Source organism: Lissotriton vulgaris, unplaced genomic scaffold (genome assembly GCF_964263255.1).
Source record: "Lissotriton vulgaris unplaced genomic scaffold, aLisVul1.2 SCAFFOLD_1370, whole genome shotgun sequence".
NCBI lineage: Eukaryota > Metazoa > Chordata > Amphibia > Caudata > Salamandridae > Lissotriton > Lissotriton vulgaris.
Window position 1 is genome coordinate 197,830 of NW_028240896.1, and position 20,680 is coordinate 218,509.

Below are 20,680 nucleotides of genomic sequence, written 5' to 3' on the forward strand. Positions count from 1 at the left end.
TCAGGTTTCTTTGATCATAGGCCCTGTCTTTATCCTTAGGGATATTGCTGCCACCAGTGGAATCTAATCCACTTAATCTTTGTTCCCTTGCTAAAGCAAGTTTAGCTTGGGCCAGGGCTGTTTCCTCTTTCTCTATCTGAAGTTGGACAGCTCTCATCCTAGCCTCATGCTCTTTTCTCTGAGGGGAAGTCATTCCCCTTTGAGAACCCCCTGAGGCATTAGAGAGGATAGACTCCCTGGAAGGAGATCTGTCCCTTCTATTGCCTGGGTTAAGTCTACTATTAGGTCTGGGAAGGTGCAACCCTTCTCCATGCCCAAGCAAACTTAGGTTAGCCTTGCTAAATCTCCTGACCTGAACTTGGCCATACCCCTGATCGTCTGACTCATCACCTTCATCTACCTCTTCAGTCTCAACTTCTGGGGTAAGGGAATCATCATCTATGGGGGTTACTCCTTCTCCTGTATTACCTGAGGGGCCTGCTCCAGAACCTTTCTCAAGATCAGCTGTCTCTAGGACATTTATCAGGATTGGGATGGTAGGGTTGTGACCCTTTTTCAACCTCCTTGAGGTGTACAAGGCACTCAATTCTCTGAAGCTGAGTTTTTCATAGCTGGAGGGTGCCCTGGGAGGGTCACTTTCCACAGGTAGAGAACTGAGTGGTTCACCTGTGCCAGCCATGACTAGTGAGGTGTGGTGTGTGCACCTACCTACACTAAGGGCCCGATGTAGGTAGCCCTTTACCGATCGGAATCGGCCGAAAATACCGATTTTCTGCCGTTTCCGATCGGTAAAGGGCTATCGAGATGTAGGGGCACATTTTCGGTAATTTTACCGAATCGTTATCATTACCGAATCGGTAAATTTACCGAATCGGTAATATTTACCGATTCAGTAATGATACCGATTCGGTAAAATTACCGAAAATGCAATGTAGGTAGCCAATGCTCCATCAGCACATGGCTTACAGAATCGTTATTTTACCATGGAATACAAATCCATGGTAAAATACCGATTCCTGTGTACATGCACATCTGTGCATGTACACATGTGCCATGTGACAGACAGACGTGCCCTTAGGGCATGTCTGTGTGCCACATTGCACACATGCCCGTTTTGGGGGTGCTAGAGGGTGTCAAAGTGACACCCCCTGCACCCTTTCCAAATTCGGTATTTACCGATTCGGTAAATACCGATTCGGTATTTGACTTTAATCCTATGGGCTTCAAAGGCCCATAGGATTCAATAGCAAATACCGATTCGGTATTTACCGAATTGGTAAATACCGAATTTGTAAGGAATCGGTAACGATTCCAGATGTTGGGACCTACATCCCATTTACCGATTTTGAAATACCGAATCGGTAAAATTCGGTATTTCAAATTCGGTAAATGGGATTTACCTACATCGGGCCCTAAGTGTTTACCTACTAGAACCTTTCTAGGAGTTGTAGTCAGGGTGTGCTAAGCCCTTTGGTCTACAACCACTAAGTTCAGTAGAACTTAAGTATTTAAGCTTTGTTTATATGTACCTATGGTACTTGATGTGATCTTTCAAATGATATTGTCAAAGATTACAATTAGTAAAACAACAGCAAGCTCAAATCCCAACCGCTGCACACCAATGTGAGAAGTTGGCCTGGTATGTGATGTTGACTATTCTAGTGAGCACCTTGCACCAGTCCAACCGACCCCTATGGTGATTGGTTGTAAGTCAACCTTATAGACCAGCTATCCTATTGGTAGCATGGACAAAAGAAGTCTTAGGCTAAACTCAAGAGGGCATGTAAAGCCAGCTGTTTTACCATATGCAATCCTTTTAATACCAAATGAAAGGACACCACACAAGTTATATATTATAAAATATATGTATTTATTACTAGAATAATCCTGTGTACTCTTTATGAGGGCAGAAGCACAAGCGTTAAACAAAGAACTTCATATAACATACAAAAGTTGCACAATTATGGATAGGCCCTGGTGGCCACTCAAACCATATACTAAAATAGTGATATAAGAACCACGTCACGAACAATGGTAAGGCATAGGGCCTTAAGAATCGCTGGGGCTACACTGGACTAACAGAAGTTAGGACGGGGGAGGCCCACAGGATGCGGGTGCAGTGTCTATAGGCACACGCATGCACCAATAGAAGTCAATGGTGCATAAAACTTAGAAAGTTGCAGATTTGGAAGTCTTCCGACTGGACTAGAACTTAACCACTTAAAACTAGGACACTAGGGATGTAAATCTCTACAGGAGCACCGGAGTACCCTCGTTACCTCACCCACAGGAAGTGGGTGCATAGGTGTCAAAGTGCGTCGGGTTTCGTCGTGGAGTTCTATGGAGCCTTGGTGAAAAGATGCTGCAGGCGACCAGGAGAGAAGAGTCCGGTTGGATCCAAGGGTGGATCGAAAATGTAGAGTACCTTAAAGCAGAGGGGACAGAGTCTGGGTCACTAGCCAGTGACCAGGAAGGAACCAGGAAGGAACCAGGCGATGTCGGGTTGCGATCAGGTGCTGTTGTGAAGTTTGTCTCTGCTGCCACGTGGACCAGGAAGTATCGACGATGACCAGGAGGTGAACACGGGCTGTCCCACAAGGGCTCTCGCTGTTGGCGGTGTCGGCTCTCGATTTGGAGTCAACAGGCCTTTACAAATGCACCCCACACAGGAATCGGAGATGGCTTCTGGGTCAGACCAGCAAGGTCTCATGGGACGCTCCTTTTCAGGGGAGCAAGGGCCAGTCTGGAGAAACCAGACCAGCAGTGAAAATTTGTAGGTTCGTCGTCACAGAGGCCACTAGCCAACGGGCAAGTGACCGGACAGACCCGTCGAGCAGGAAAATGCAAAAGGGCCCCACGCAGCACTCGGCGAGTGTGGAGAGGTGATCTTTGGTGCAAAAGCTGCTCGGAGCTGGGGCTTCTTAATCCCCAATGCACAGCTTCGAGGGTGCCTCGGGAGCTGCACAGGAAGCACTTTGCTGGCTTTCCAAGATGGCTGGTTCCACGTCTCTTGTCACCTCCACGGGTCTCAGCTTTGCTGGGGCTGTGGATCAGGCTGTTGGATGTGTGGAAGTCCAGTTCTTGTTGGTCTCTGTTGTTCGAGCTCCGGCGGGAGCAACGACAAAGAAAACCTTTGAGCGCTGATGGTGCCTGCTTGTGCAGGGTGGTCACTCCTTGACAACAAGGGAGATTCTTCAGTCTTCTACGTCGAGTAGGATGTCGAAGGGTCCAGAGTTTTGTATCAAAGTTTCAGTCAGGATGATCTAAAGACAAAGGGCACAGCTCCTACCTTTATTCCAAATCAAGGGGCTGGATCACCTGCTAGGTCCCTCCTCCGGGTGGGGCCCAGGAAGGGGGTGGTTACACCCCTTTCCCTTTGTCCAGTTTCGTGCCAGAGCCGGGGCTGGAGTGCCCCAGCACCGGTTTGAACTGGGCTATGCATGGGACACCTTGTGGGCCCCAGGCAGTGTCTAGTTTCATTCAGCCCTCCCTGCCCCAATCCACTATCTCCTGTCTGGGGTGGTGTTAGCACCTCCCTGTGACAGGGAACCTTTTGTCCAGGCCTCCCCTGCTGGAGTTTCGGTCAGCAGTAGGAGGCCAGACTTGTGTCTGTGGCAGCAGCATCCATTTTGTGATGCTGAGGCTCTGGTTGATTTTAACCGCGTTTAAGGAAAGTAACATGTCTTCTCCCTCTAGAAGGGTGGAATGCTACCCCTGTTGCCAGGACTGGTAAGGGGGTAGTATTCCAAAGCATATGACACCTTACACGACATGTTTCGATAAAGCCAAACCAAAGATAGCATTTAACCGCGAGGTTCATAATGCACTTAAGAGTATATGGTATGGCAATATCCTAGAACAGCTATAAGGACATGGTTCCGAAAGCTGCAGACAGGCTCAGCTCATGCTAGAGCACCCTCTCACATAAAACCAAGCACTCTGCCTCCAGGATTGTTAAGGCCTGCCATAGGAATGACTTATAGGTGTATATGTGTCCAGACATAAGGTTAGATATAGGTATACTATATCTAAGCAAGGGGTGATTACACCACCTTCTCTTCGGCGTAGTTGGGATCGAGACTGAGCATTTTTTATGGTGCTGATTTTGAGGCCATGGCGGCCAAGTGAGAGCCTGCAGCCCTACTCATAAAAATTTCCACTGCTAACAGTGAACGAGGAATCCTAGTGCTGAGATCTGGTGCTCCTGTATTAAGTCATGTGTTTATGAGAAGCATACAATAAATGAACTAGAGTGTGACAGGCCTGTGGGTTCCATTTTGGAAGCTACTGGTCTGTTCAGGTGCACAAGTTAGTGGTGAGGTTGCTTTACCAGAGTGGCATTCTTGAAACAGGAGTGAGGGAACTCAGACACTGAATTGGGGAGAAAGTAGACAGGCTTCCTCTTAGAAGTGATACAAACGGCTGCTGATTAGATGAAACTGCCATTTAGTGGATGGCAAGGGTGACCTATGGGGCTGCAGTTCCTGTTCTTAGGGCGCGAAGGGGAACAGCCCTTTGTCTCATCTTGATCACTGTTAGGTGTGGCTGTTGATAGTGAGGTGCAGACTGCTCACACCCCTTTGTGCATCTGTGATACCTGTCCAGCTTGGAGAGATCCCTACTGTGAACAGCATCACTCAAGACCAAGGTTGAGTCTAGAAGACAGTTTGAAAAGCACACATGACATGTCCAAACAGGTTGTAAAGATCAGACGTAAAATTTGCAACTTTTGTCTGCCCTCCTTGCATATGAACAGGAGCTGTTATGCCAGCCATGGGTCCAGTTCCAAGTTCTTTCTGACCAAGGAGGTGGTTGTGCCACAGAGGACCATATGACTCATATACAACCAAAGGTGGTATCTTCCTGACAGTCAGCTTCCCAGAGATGAGGGAACATCATCAGAGTCTGAAATGAAGGAAAAACTGCCTATCTTGTCCAGGAAGCCAAAGGAATCATGCCTGACCAAGAGGAAAGGATTGAGCCAGTCCTGCAGGAGGAGCTGGCTGTTAGTGTGGACTGGTGCTGTGCTCCTTCTGCTAGAAACCCAAAACCCATGGCATTGGCATGCTCTGGTCTATAAACCAGTCCCACCTCATAGGAATGGCAACAATTCTGAAGTGTGCCTGAGTAGTCAGCACTGACCCATGACTATTTCAAGTGTTCCATTGGTTTACCCAGATGAAGTAGAGATCAATGTTGTCCTGTCGCACCAGCTATGTGCAGCCCAGCACATCTCCAGTGAGCCAGACTGTATGCAGAAGGCCTACCATGGCCCTCCACTGCCCAGAGTAGTGGGTAGCAGATCATGTGTCTGTTTCAAGCCAGAAAGTGACTATATGCCAACAGAGGGGGAAAGCTCTATCTACACTAGTAACCACACCACCAGGCCCTAAACTATTAGAGAAGGGAAAATGCGTATAATGCATAGGGAATCCCAACTTGAAGCACATTGGACTCAGACTTGTACTTCCAGTATCTGGGACATTTTTTGTTATTTGTGCAGAATTGTGTCTTACTGTAAATTAAAGGACTTTTATCTTCTAAAGTGAACCACTGGGCTTCGCATTCACGTTATTACACCATTAGATGCATTATTCAGTTCTAAGCCTTTCATACCCTGCTACACTAATCTCCATAAGAACCCTATAAAACTTGCCATCACTACACTGAGAGTCAAGTGCTGTATGTGTTATATTTGACCCAGTTTTCTAGAGCTGTAGTAGGATGGACCCCAGGATAGTAGAGACAACCAGCCCCAGTCCCTTTGGTGTGGTCCAGTAGTCCCTACTTGCAACACAGCCCTCAAAATGGGGGCTGACAAAAGGCGCAAGCAGTATGAGATCCTACACAGCAAAAATGCCAGTCACAAGATTGAGGGGAACAGACCTTGACACCCAGTCTGAGCTCAGTTGAAAAATCTGTGCATGGAAAGATGTTGGGGTGCTCTCAGAGGCAAGGACTGGGAAGCCTGCATGTATTATGTGAGAAACGTGTTAGAGACACTGGAGTGCAGGGGAAAAACTGAGATTGGTTCTGGGTAGGGTACTTTAAGAGAAATCCAGGGAGGGAGAGCTCTATATCCAGGTTTTCTTAATTCTTTAACTTAGTTCTTCCATCTGTTTCCCAAAATGTTCTTTCCGCAGTTCCCCAAGATAGTCACCACCACAGATTTCTAGGGTAGTTGTCACCAACTTCAGGAAGGATTCCTTTGGGAGGCTGAGGTCTAGTTGAGACCCTCCTGAACCTTCAATTGGCTGTCCAGAAGCTTGGAAAGAGAAGCTCAGGGAGTGTCACGCCTGCCAGCTCGCCGACCAGTCTGAGATCTCCCCCAAGATGGCTGCCCGATAGTGCGCATGCGTGAGGGAGGTCAGGCAGAGATAAAGCCTGACTTCCCCTTTTCACGGCGCTTCACGCTCTAGTGTCCCCGTGTTGTTTCCGTCGCGTCACTGCCGCAGAGCCTTACTCTGATACGTCGGGTTTACTATCGGGCGCCGAACTCGTGTGTCTGTGTCCGCTATTTCCTGGCAATTTCTGTTTCTGTACCATCATAGGGGATTCCAACGCTCTATTCCCGGAGCATTCCAATCACCCCCCTCATCGCCTTCGTCCATAAGCCTGTTTGGACGAACCCGATACTTACGGTGTTCCTTTCCTTCCCTTGCCAGCTTTCCTCTCCATTGCTCCCCGGAGCCTCAGCCAGCGTCTCCCGGTTCCGCCCATCGGCCGGACTTGTGTTCCGTCGATTGGCCGGACTTGTGGGGAGCAGGTTTGGGGTATCTCCCAGGGATTTGAAGATGGGGTGGTCCGTGTGGAGGGCCCCTATTTATCCCTAATTATTTTTACTTTGGACTTCTTTGGACTTTGGTACTTACGGAGACTGGCATTCGTCGCAACACCTGAGAAGAGAAGACTGGGTAAAGCGCTTTTAGCGCTCCTTTTTTATTATTACATCTCAGCCCAGACTGTGGAGTATTCATGTTTATGCTTTTGTTGTGTTGATTTCAGATACATTAGACCAGCACAAACTGTTATAGAAGACGAGTCGCTTCTTCAGTTAAACCTTTGTACCATAGGGTAAGAGACATATAGCCTATGGTTATTACATCACCTAGTGAAAGTAGAATGCTTATCTACTTTTCCTTTACTTAGGCAAGTGGCAGTTCTTTTGCTGTTGGCGTGGTACAGAGATACATTTAAGATTGTTATGTTATGTTATGTTATTTATTCTTTTGTATAGCGCAACGGTTACTCAAAAAGAGTGTCCCGGCGCTTTAGGTAAGGAGAACAGATTTCAGAATAACACAACACAGTTAAAAGAGGATAAAAGGCAAACAGAACAAAAAAGAGGAACTACTAGCAAACCTATTGGGAAAACAGCCAGGTTTTGAGACCTCTTCTAAAATCAAGGAGAGTAGTCGCCCCCCGCAAAGGGAGCGGTAATGAGTTCCACATCTGTGGGGCCAACAGACTGAAAGAGCCCCCGAGGCGAGCCCTCTTCACACGCGGAACAGCCGCCAAAAGTAGAGATTGCGACCTCAGCGAGCGAGCCGGGTGGTAAAAGGTCAGTCTCTTTTGAAGATGTTTTGCTCCCACAGCATGGAGCGCCTTGTAGGCCAAAGTCAGAGCCTTAAAGGCGATCCGTTTGCGGATGGGTAGCCAGTGTAACGTCACCAACAACCCAGAGACGCTGGTGCGTCTACTTAGGCCAAAGATGGCCCTGGCCGCCGCGTTCTGTGCAACTTGAAGCCTCTGCAGCAGATACTCTGGCAGGCCCAGGTAAAGAATGTTGGCATAATCCAACCTGGAGCCTATCAGAGCCTGCACAGTCAGCCTCCTGTGCTCCTCGGACAAGAGAGGCAGAAACCTCCGCAACATTTTTAAAAGGCCGAAGCAGGTACCGGTCACCCCCAGGATCTGGGCTTTCATCGTCAGCCCCTTGTCCATCTTAACCCCCAAGTTTTTAGCCATGGGAGAAGAGCCGGACGGAGGGAACATGTCGATGGGCCACCAGGCCTGCCAGCTAGGCTTCGTATCGCACCCGAAGAAGAGTACCTCCGATTTGTCGGAATTGCACTTGAGGCTGTTCAGTTGGAACCATGAGAACACAGCCCCAAGGCAATTCTGGATACTCTCCCCGTCAAAGTCAGCCCCTCTCTCGCAAGAGAAGAGGAGCTGGGTGTCGTCGGCATACGACACGATCCGGGCACCAAATGACTCTGCCACCGCCGCCAAAGGGGTCATAAAGATGTTAAAAAGGGTCGGGCTCAGTATAGAGCCCTGAGGGACCCCGACTCCCAAAGGCGGCATTACAGCGGTGTCAGATGATGTCCAGATCGTTTGCCGGCGGCCGGCCAAAAAAGATGAAAACCATTTGAGCACCGTCCCCCGCAGACCAATCTCAGAGAGTCTTGCGAGCAGGCCCTCATATGGGACGGTGTCAAAGGCCGCCGACAAATCCAACAACACCAGCATGACTTTGCCCCCGGTATCCAACACCCCTTTAATGGTTTCAGAAACCTCAAGGAGCGCGGTCTCGGTGCTACGATTTGAACGGAAGCCCGACTGGGAGTCATGTAAGATCTCATGGGACTCCAAAAAATTGGAGAGCACCGACTGAACGTGCTTCTCCAGGATTTTTACAAGAGCCGGCAGCAGCGAAATTGGCCTGTAATTGGCTGGAGCTTTCGGGTCAAGTCCCGGCTTTTTAAGCAACGGGATGACCATTGCCTGCTTCCACACTGGCGGCACCACTCCCAGACTCAACGAAAGGTTGAGAAGAGGGTGCGCCAGCGGATTAACCACCTCCGCCAATTTACCCAGGAGCTTGACAGGGCAGGGGTCAAGCGGAGACCCAGATTTTAAATTGCCCATAAGCGCTAGGGAAGCGGAGGCTGGCAGAGATGGAAACTCAGCCAATATGGCGCCCTGCATAACTGGGGGAGGCGTACCCGCCTCGGGCATCGGCAGTGTAACCGGTCCACCAGATAGAAAGGAGTCCTGGATGAGTTTGATCTTGCCTGTAAAAAAACAAGCAAGATCCGCCGCCCAGGATTCTACGGGCCCCTCTTCCGAGGCGGTAGTCCGAGGTGAAATGAATTCTCGAACAATGGTAAAGATCTCCTTACTGGAGTTCGAAGCTGCTTCAATTCTCCCCGCAAGATAGGCTTTCTTTTCGAGGCGGATGTCTCGGTGGTAAGCTTTAACCACGGCCTTGTAGGCAGACCTGTCCTTGCTGTCATAGTCATAGATTGATGTGGTCAATGTTCACTCAATACATCGTAAGAACCTTTTAGGTAAATACACAAAAAGTATACAAAATGATTACATGTTTGTTTCTTATGGTTGCATATTAACACCTCATACTTTCCTCCTAGCATCTGTTCCCATCACGAGGGTATCAACCCGAAGAGTCCTGTTTTTTCCTGCCTTCCCTTGTTTTGTTCCCTCCTTTCCCTCCATACCACCGTTGTGTTCTAAGGTTTGATAGATACAACTGGTGTAGGGGGGAAGGGTTGGGCCTATCTTCGGTTCCTGGCACTCCTGCGGAAACAGCTTCTGGATTCTTACAGAGCACGAAGCCCACTTGTTTTTTACGCCCGAGTGCCATGACCCAAGTAACCATGGAAGACTTGGCCAATATGTTGGGTAATCTACAGTTAGAGACCCAAGCCTTGTCTAGTAGAGTGGATGCTTTACAGAGAGAGAGACGGGCAAGCTCAGAGGCGGGAGGAGCAGGTTCTAGTTCTTCTGCCCCTATCATACATATATCCAATCCCACAACGGTCCCTTTAGCTCCACCAGAAAGTTTTTTGGGCGATACCGCCAAGTTTGCTGCTTTTATTAGCCAATGTCAGCTACACTTTATGTGCAAGGCTAGTTGTTTTCCGAATGACCAATCAAAGATGGCTTTTGTCATATCGTATTTGAGAGGGTCAGCCGCCAATTGGGCCATACCATTAATAGAGAGGAACGATCCCCTATTACATGATTATACTACTTTCAGGAGAGAACTGAAAAAGCTCTTCGACAAACACACGTTTACCCATTCAGCGGACACAGAATTGTTGTCCTTAAAACAGGGAACAAAGGAGCTTTCCGCTTATATAACAGCCTTCCAAAGATTAGTAGCAGAAACAGGTTGGCCAAACAAAAAACGTAGTGCCTTGTTTTATAAGGGATTGCGTGACGACCTAAAGGATGCATTGTCCCAAGTAGTAGACCCACCTGAAGACTGTCCAGACCTCATCGACTTGGTAGTGAAGTTAGATCACTGGATGCAAGAATGAAAGAGAGAGGACGTTCTGATCACAAGCCTTTGTTCTATCAGAAAAGAACAGAAACCGAAAAGACGATAGACGAGAAAGAGCCTATGCAGATAGGTACAATAAGAGGTCCTTTGAGGCCTGAAGAAAGGCAGCGGAGGAGAGACAATAAGTTGTGTCTCTATTGTGGTAAGGCTGGCCACTTTCTGAGAACATGCCCTTCCAAACCCACTCAAACCAAGAGATCGGAAAACTAGAGAGCCCGAAACCCTGTGAGACTGGGGTTTCGGGTAATTCTGGTTTGATAGTCTCTTCCCTCGACATAAAGATGAACCACCCGAGTCATTTCTCTGTACCGGCTCGTTTAATATATGGCAATAGGACTGTAAAGGTCCACATCATGGTGGATTCTGGGGCTACAGGGAATTTTATGGACAGGAACTGGGCGTGTCAACATTTTGTTGAACAGATACCTAAGGAGATATGGGAAAGAGTCACTACAATTGACAGTAGTGTGTTGAAATCAGGACCCATCACCCATCATACAGTAACCCTACAAGTAGTACTACTACAAGGGCATCAAGAGTATTTAGCGTTTCCTGTTTTACTTGGGCTACCATGGCTCCGCACTCACAACCCTTGTATAGATTGGATAAACGCCACCTTAGAGTTCAGATCGGAGATTTGCAGAGAACATGTGATAGGGGTAGTGTCTGAGAGGAAGACCGAGGAAAACCTAACCTCTTCTGAAGTTCCTGCCTTGCCTACAGAAGTTCTTGCCTTGCCTACAGAATATCACAATTTTCAAGGAATCTTTGATGAAGAGCAAGCTACAAGCCTTCCACCCCATAGGCCATATGATTATCGTATTGATCTACAGGCGGGGGCTAAAATACCGTGCAGTAGAGTGTATTCCCTCACTGAGAAAGAGAACCTGTTTAAGAGACTATCTAGATAACATGCTTAGAATAGGGTTTATTCGTCCCTCCAGGTCTTCTGCCTCTTCATCTCTCTTCTTTATTCCTAAAAGAGAGGGGGGCTTGAGGTGTTGTATCGATTACAGGGCTCTAAACGGTGTAACCATTAAGAACCGGTACCAGCTTCCATTGATCTCCTCCCACCTTGATAGAGTGAAGAATGCTACCATCTTCACAATATTGGATTTAAGGGGAGCTTACCATCTTGTGAGAGTCAAGGAGGGAGATGAATGGAAGACGGCTTTCTGTACCAAATTCGGATTATATGAGTACCTTGTGATGCCGTTTGGGCTCTGTAATGCCCCTGCGGCATTCCAGTTTTTCATCAATGAGGTGTTGAGAGACCTATTGGATGATTGTGTTGTAGCTTACATAGATGACTTACTGATCTTCTCTTCCTCTATGCAGGAGCATCACAGGCATGTTAGGAAGGTATTACAGAGGTTAAAAGACAATAATCTCTATTGCAAACTTGAAAAATGTCTGTTTCACGTCCAGAAAGTAGACTTTCTAGGTTTTATTGTGTCATCCACAGGCTTACGTATGGATCCACAAAAGATGGAAGCAATCCATAAATGGCCTACCCCACGGTGTGTCAAGGAAGTACAAAGACTCTTAGGGTTTGCTCATTTCTACTGCCGCTTTATTGACGGCTTTTCCAAGGTGGTTGTGCCTATCACTGCCTTGTTAAAAAAGGGTGTCCCCTTCCACTGGATCCAATCAGCCAATGCTGCATATGAAACATTAAAAACCGCCTTCACTCAAGCCCCTATATTGCACCATCCTAATCCAGCCTATCCTTTCCTGGTAGAAGCAGATGCCTCCCAAGTGGCAGTTGGAGGCATACTCTCGCAAGCAGTTCCAGAAACAGGAATATATCATCCAGTAGCCTTATTTTCGCGCAAATTTACCCCTGCTGAGATGAACTACTGTCCGGGAGACAAGGAATTACAGGCTATTAAAAAGGCTTTCGAAGAGTGGAGGCAATACCTGCTGGGGGCCAACCATACGGTGACAGTGTTAACCGACCACCGCAACCTTCAGTTTCTTAAATCCGCTAGAGCACTCTCTAGGAGACAGCTTAGGTGGACTCAGTTTTTTGGTGAATATGATTTTACCATAAGATATCGAGCAGGGCACAAGAACGGCAAGGCAGATGCCTTATCCAGGTTGGGTTATGATCCTGTTGAAGAAATCCGAGAACCACCTCCCATCATAGCTAGAGACAGACTTGTTGGGGGGGTCATGTCTGAGGAAGAATTCCTAGCCAGGGTGAGGAGAGAACAAGAGTCAGAGGAGATGGAACAGACCATTCCGACCCACGAGGCTTTCAAGGTGGGAGAATTCTACTATGTTGATTGTGGTTTAGTTCTCCCATCCATAGAGTTACAGCATCAAGCTCTTGAATGGTGCCATTCCCATCAGTTAGCAGGTCATCCTGGGTATAAAAAGACCATCGAAACCCTGAAAAGAAACTTTTGGTGGCCAGGGATGGGAAAGGATACCAGAAGGTACATACAGACTTGTCACATTTGTGCCCAGAGTAAGGTTTCCCATCAAAACCCTGTAGGATTGTTACATCCTTTACCCATGCCTCCGAGTCCATGGCATACGGTTTCCTTAGATTTCATAGTGGAGTTGCCTCACACAGTCAAAGGACACAATACGCTGTTAGTTGTAGTTGACACGTTTTCTAAGTTGGCTCACTTTATACCGATGACAGGACTCCCTACTGCTAAGACATTAGCTGCTGTGTTTCTGCAGCAAGTAGTTAGGCTACATGGACTCCCGTCAGTATTAATAACAGATAGGGGTACCCAGTTTGTATCCAGGTTTTTGGCAAGGACTGTGTGCGCTTCTACCAGTAGATGTAAGACTCTCATCTAGTCACCACCCTCAAACTGACGGGCAGACAGAGAGGGTTAACCAGTGTTTTGAACAATACATTAGGTGTCAGGCAATACAATCTGTGAAGGAGTTGGATGAGTTAGTTTGGTTAGCTGAAATGGCATACAACAACAGTCATCACTCATCCACTGATTTCACGCCGTTCTTCGCCACATATGGTTACCATCCAAAACTCATGCCCAGCATCTCTTGCACATCCATACCTTCTTCTCTGTGCTCTACGCCAGCAGCTAGTGAACTGATACAAGAAATACAAAGAATACATACGTTCACACAAGACAACTTAGAACAGGCTAAGGCAAGATACAAGAAAGGAGCTGATCTTCACAGACGTCAGGAGCCACCTTATGCACAGGGAGACGAAGTATGGTTGTCATCAAAACACATCAACCTGAAGGGAGCCTGTAAATTCAAACCCAGATATATAGATGCTTACAAGATACTAAAATTAGTCAATCCAGTAGCCATGAAACTTGACCTTCCTACCTCTATGAAAATACATCCTGTATTTTATGTATCATTACTGAAACCTGTTGAACCTGGAACTAGATTGCCAGCTTCACCTCAGCCTATTGAAACTGACGATGGCTTGGAGTATGAAGTTGAAGCTATTATAGACTCCAGAAGAGTCTGGCGGAGATTACAGTATCTCATCCATTGGAGGGGGTATGGCGTAGAGGAGCGAACTTGGGAACCAGCTAGTCAAGTACATGCACCTAGGCTAGTCAAGGTGTTCCATAGGCAACATCCTAACAAGCCTAAACCTGTGGGGGGGGACTGTAGTGGGGGTGTACTGTCACGCCTGCCAGCTCCAGTCCGAGATCTCCCCCAAGATGGCTGCCCGATAGTGCGAATGCGCGAGGGAGGTCAGGCAGAGTTAAAGCCTGACTTCCCCTTTTCACGTCGCTTCGCGCTCTAGTGTCCCCGTGTTGTTTCCGTCGCGTCACTGCCGCAGAGCCTTACTCTGATATGTCTGGTTTACTATCGGGCGCCGGACTAGTGTGTCTGTGTCCGCTATTTCCTGGCAATTTCTGTTTCTGTACCATCATAGGGGATTCCGACGCTCTATTCCCGGAGCATTCCAATCACCCGCCTCATTGCCTTCGTCCATAAGCCTGTTTGGACTAACCCGATACTTACGGTGTTCCTTTCCTTCCCTTGCCGGCTTTCCTCTCTTCTGCTCCCCGGAGCCTCAGCCTGCGTCTCCCGGTTCCGACCATCGGCCGGACTTGTGTTCCGTCGATTGGCCGGACTTGTGGGGAGCAGGTTTGGGGTATCTCCCAGGGATTTGAAGCTGGGGTGGTCCGCGTGGAGGGCCCCTATTTATCCCTAATTATTTTTACTTTGGACTTCTTTGGACTTTGGTACTTACGGAGACTGGCATTCGTCGCAACACCTGAGAAGAGAAGACTGGGTAAAGCGCTTTTAGCGCTCCTTTTTTTATTATTACATCTCAGCCCAGACTGTGGAGTATAAATGTTTATGCTTTTGTTGTGTTAATTTCAGATACATTAGACCAGCACAAACTGTTATACAAGACAAGTTTGCTTCTTCAGTTAAACCTTTGTACCATAGGGTAAGAGACATATAGCCTAAGGTTATTACATCACCTAGTGAAAGTAGGATACTTATCTACTTTTCCTTTACTTAGGCATGTGGCAGTTCTTTTGCTGTTGGCGCGGTACAGAGATACATTTAAGATTGATGTGGTCAATGTTCACTCGATACATTGTAAGAACCTTTTAGGTAAATACACAAAAAGTATACAAAATGATTACATGTTTGTTTCCTATGGTTGCATATTAACACCTCATACTTTCCTCCTAGCGTCTGTTCCCATCACAAGGGTATCAACCGGAAGAGTCCTGTTTTTCCGTGCCTTCCCTTCTTTTGTTCCCTCTGTTCCCTCCATACCACCGTTGTGTTCTAGGGTTTGATGGATACAACTAGTGTAGGGGGGAAGAGTTGGGCCTATCTTCGGTTCCTGGCACTCCTGCGGAAACAGCTTCTGGATCCTTACAGGGAGCTTGAGAGGGAGAAGCTGAGATTAACTCACTAGGAATATGACGAAATGAGTCAGGAGAGACAGGAATAATGGTCACATCAGGAGACAGAGAGTGTGAGGAGCAGGAAAGACGAAGGCAATAAAAAGAGAATTGGAGAGGATAGCTCTAATGGAGGAAGAGCTTAAGATGGCAGCTGGGACAGCTACATATGGAAAAATGATCCCACTCCAAACTCTTCAGGAATTCTTGCCAAAGTTCCAAAAGTACCTATACATATGCATGTGGAGGAACAAGATTATTCTAGAATGGGTATGTGAGATTTGAAATTGCTTGTAAAGCTCAGGCTTTGAATGGCGTTTCTAAGTCAGCAGTTTTAATGCGTCAGTTGCCTTTGAAAGCACAGTAGTCCTTGGAAGGATGCCTGTTGCTGAGCAAATGGTGTGTGAGCGAATTAAGTAAGTTCTGATAATAATTTTTGGCCTGAAGTCATCTCACTACCTGCAAAGGTTTAAGGCTAATAATCGAAAAAATGGTGTACTATTTCATGCAGTGTACCATGGATTCATGGAGTGTTCCGTTATTAGAATAAGTAAATGAAAAGGATGGAGGCCAAGGATTTTCAGGAATAAATAGATGAAAAGGACGGAGGCAAAGGATTTTCATGCCCTAAACCAGGTGATGATTATAGAGCGGCTCATGGAGCAGTGCTCTATCCCACTATCCAAATGCTGGTTAGATCTGACAGAGAGGAATCCAAAGGAGTTTGCAGTTTTGGTGGATAAGTGGTTGTAATGTCATGTAGTTCCTTCTAATCTGTAGGATTTTTGTGTCTGTTGAACAACATAAACTAGGGGCTTGGTGCCTAGACTGAGTCCGGACAACCACGCAGGATTTGTTGGCCTATAGATCAGCTACCTCACAGTGCCACCATAAGCCTCCCTAACATTACCAGGGAGAGAATGGTTTCTTTCTGGCAGCCACTGAACATGACAACCCTGACCCCTCTGGGATCGTGGAAACAGTACAGAACCTTTCGCTCAGTCACTTGTGCTCACTTTTCTCAGAGAAGTATACAGAGAATTCACAGTGGGACATTTTCAATAAGTTTATTGAACCAACGTTATTCTTGTATAAAATACGTTTGCTGCAATGATTAATAGACAGAAGCAGATAAAAGTGAGTAGAAACACCAACAGCGTAAATAGTAGAAATAGTTCTACCACGGTGCTAAAACAGTGTATATATTCAGGCATATAAAACAAGGCAGTAATCTGGCGTACTCCTACTATGCGAACCGTACTCTAAGTGAACCTAGAGTGTGTGTAGGTGTGAAGCCAAGAATCCCCCAAAGGGATGATCCACCCTATTACCTGATGGGATAGAATGAAGGACCCCGTCTTTGGTCACGAACTGGACACCTCTCACAAGATGTCAGACTGCTGCATGGTGAAGTTTCAGCATGCAGGGGCCCTCAGTGTCAGCGTAAGTGCCTCCTCCACTAATCTATCAGAATGCTCATCTTTTATAATAGAAAGCAGCCTTGCGATGTGCGTATATATTAGGGATGTTATGGAAAATTAGATAGCCCTGTCACCCTTTGGATGCAGATAGAGATGACATTTGTACATAGTGCAAACGGTACACAGTCAAAATATCGAGTTGTAAATTTCGACTTACCAAAATATCGTGTTTTAAATTTCGAAGGTGCAGAATATCGATGTCAAGAATATCGTTGGACAGAATATCGACCCTAAGGTAAGTAATATCGAAATTCTTTATATCGATGTAAGTAATATCGAAGTTAGTAATATCGATAGCATATATATCGATGTAACTAATTTCGATGACACTAATATCGATATTTGGATTATTTTTTTGTTTTTTATTATGTATGTGCTATATGTTTTAGTTAAGTATTTAAAATAATTTATATTATATGTGTATTCATTTTATATATTAATAAATGTATTTATAAGTACATTATATGTTTTAGTACCGGAGCGGGTTGTGGGTTTATCGGGGAATAGGGTGGGAAGTAATTTAATTGTAATTAATAAAATATTTTTTATGTATAATTTATTTTGTAATTAATTATTAATTGGCAATTAATTATTTTAATTGATAAATTAATTATTTAATTGGTAATTAATGTTAATTTTAATTAAATGTCAGGTTTTAGTACCGTAGCGGGTTGTGGGTTTATAGGGGAATAGGGTGGGAAGTAATTTAATTGTAAGTAATAAAATATTTTTTTACGTATAATTTATTTTGTAATGAATTATTAATTGGCAATTAATTATTTTAATTGATAAATTAATTATTTAATTGGTAATTAATGTTAATTTTAATTAAATGTTAGGTTTTAGTACCGGAGCGGGTTGTGGGTTTATACGGGAATAGGGTGGGGAGTAATTTAATTGTAATTAATAAAATATTTTTTTATGTATAATATATTTTGTAATTAATTATTAATTGGCAATTAATTATTTTAATTGATAAATTAATTATTCAATTGGCTATTAATGTTAATTTTAAATAAATTTTATGTTTTAGTACCGGAGCGGGTTGTGGGTTTATAGGGGAATAGGGTGGGAAGTAAATTAATTGTAAATAATAAAATACTTTTTTATGTATAATCTATTTTGTAATTAATTATTAATTGGCAATTAATTATTTTAATTGATAAATTAATTATCTAATTGGTAATTAATGTTAATTTTAATTAAAAGTTATGTTTTAGTACCTGTGCGTGTTGTGGGTTTATAGGGGTATTGGCTCGGAAGTATTTTTATTGTAAATATTTAATTATTTATAAATTTGTAGTTATGGTTAATTAATGTATTAAATAATTATTAATTGATAATTAATTATTTTAATAGATAAGTATTTTTTAAATTGTCAATTAATATTTGTAATTTGTAAAAAAAATTTAACTAGAAAAATTATTTAATTAATTGTTAAACACTTTTTTTTCATATTAATTTGTATAATGTATTTTAATTTGTAATAATGATTTACATTTTAATAATATTTTATTGTTATGATAAATAATTTATTATTTAATATTTATTATTTGGTGAGTAATATTTAATAATTAATATGTATTGGTGTTTGTTAATTTATTGTCAATTAATTATTGAAAAGTAATCGGTTTTATTAATTATTACTTGTTTTTTATTGATGTCGATGTATTTAAAAATGTAATTATACATTATTTCAAATATAAACATTATTTAGAAGTATGTTAAAAAACATTCTCTGTTATTAAACGCTTTCCCTACTGTTGCACCATTTGGAGTTGGAATAGTAATTTTTCCCCCTACGCTATCCAAAGCTTTTCCTACTGTTGCACTCTCTGGAGTGGGAATAGTAATTTAACCCCCTACACTATCCAACGCATTACCTACTGTTGCACTCATTGGAGTGGGAATAGTCATTTTTACCTACCCGCTATCCAACGCTTTCCCTACTGTTGCACCCACTGGAGTGGGAATAGTAATTTTTACCCGTACGCTATCCAACCCTTTCCCTACAGTTGCACTCACTGGAGTGGGAATAGTAATTTTTACCCACCCGCTATCCAACGCTTTCTCTACTGTTGCACTCTCTGGAGTGGGAATAGTAATTTTACCCCCTACACTATCCAACGCTTTCCCTACTGTTGCACCCTTTGGAGTTGGAATAGTAATTTTTACCCTTACGCTATACAACGCTTTCCCTACTGGTGCACTCTCTGGAGTGGGAATAGTTATTTTTACCCACCCGCTATCCAATGTTTTCTCTACTGTTGCACTCTCTGGAGTGTGAATAGTAATTATTCTCCTTACGTTATCCAATGCTTTCCCTACTGTTGCACCCTTTGAAGTTGGAATAATAATTTTTACCCTTACGCTATCCAATGCTTTCCCTAATGTTGCACTCATTGGAGTGGGAATAGTCATTTTTACCTACCCGCTATCCAACACTTTTACTACTGTTGCACCCACTGGAGTGGGAATAGTAATTTTTACCTATACGCTATCCAACGCTTTCCCTACTGTTGCACTCACTGGAGTGGGAATAGTAATTTTTACCCACCCGCTATCCAACGCTTTCCCTACTGTTGCACCCTTTGGAGTTGGAATAGTAATTTTTACCCTTACGCTATCCAACGCTTTCCCTACTGTTGCACTCACTGGAGTTGGAATAGTAATTTATACTCTTACGCTATCCTACGCTTTTGCTACTGTTGCACTCACTGCAGTGAGAATAGTAATTTTTACCCAGCTGCTATCCAACGCTTTCCCTACTGTTGCACTCTCTGGAGTGGGAATAGTTATTTTTACCCACCGACTATCCAATGTTTTCTCTACTGTTGCACTCTCTGGAGTGTGAATAGTAATTATTCTCCCTACACTATCCAATGCTTTCCCTACTGTTGCACCCTTTGGAGTTGGAATAGTAATTTTTACCCCTACGCTATCCAACGCTTTCCCTACTGTTGCACTCACTGGAGTGGGAATAGTAATTTTTATCCACCCGCTATCCAACGCTTTCCCTACTGTTGCACTCTCTGGAGTGGGAATAGTAATTTTACCCCCTACACTATCCAACGCGTTCCCTACTGTTGCATCCTTTGGAATGGGAATAGTAATTTTTACCTATCCGCTATCCAACACTTTCCCTACTGTTGCACCCTATGGAGTTTGAATAGTGATTTTTAGCCTTACGCTATCCAATATAACTTATATTTATTTATGTATTTTATAATATTTTTATTATGTTACATAATGTTGTGTTTAATTAATTTTTTTAATATAGAAAGTATATTTCATTGTTTTTATGTATTAAATATAAATATTTATTATTATTTATTTTATTATTTTATGAGTGTTGATGTATTTGTAATTTATAGTATTTGGTAATATTTTTAAAATAATTAAAAAACTAATAAATATTATAAATAATTAAATATATATTCCATATTGTATGTTTAATTTTAATTAAAAGTTTAACATTAAATATGTAATATTTATTCATTTTAAACATTCTAAAATATTTTTATATAAGTTTAAATAATATAAAAGTATTATTTACTTTATATTTCTTTTTTTAATAACCAAAAAAAACGATATTTTTAATTACGATATTTTTAACATTGATATTTTAGTTTCGATATTTTTGTACTTACCATGTTGTAGATAGGGTGTCGATATAATTGCCTTCGATATTCCAGCGTCGATATTTTGTCTGTCGATATCCTGTCTCTCGATATTCTGTCAGAGATTCAGTGAAACAAACAAATACAAGACCTAGACTTTTTGGGCGCTTCTAGACCTATCCTTCTGTTGTGAGCATACCAATTTTTTGCAATAATGTTGCAAGAAGCCAATCCCCTATCATTAGCTTGTTGGGGTAGTAGGTATAGCTCTGGATGGTGCCTTATTTAACAATCGCCCGTTCCAAGAAAATCAATTCAGTTGTGAGACGACATACACTTACACACTTTAGTGTCAACCAATACTACATAAATGACAAAAAAAGTGAG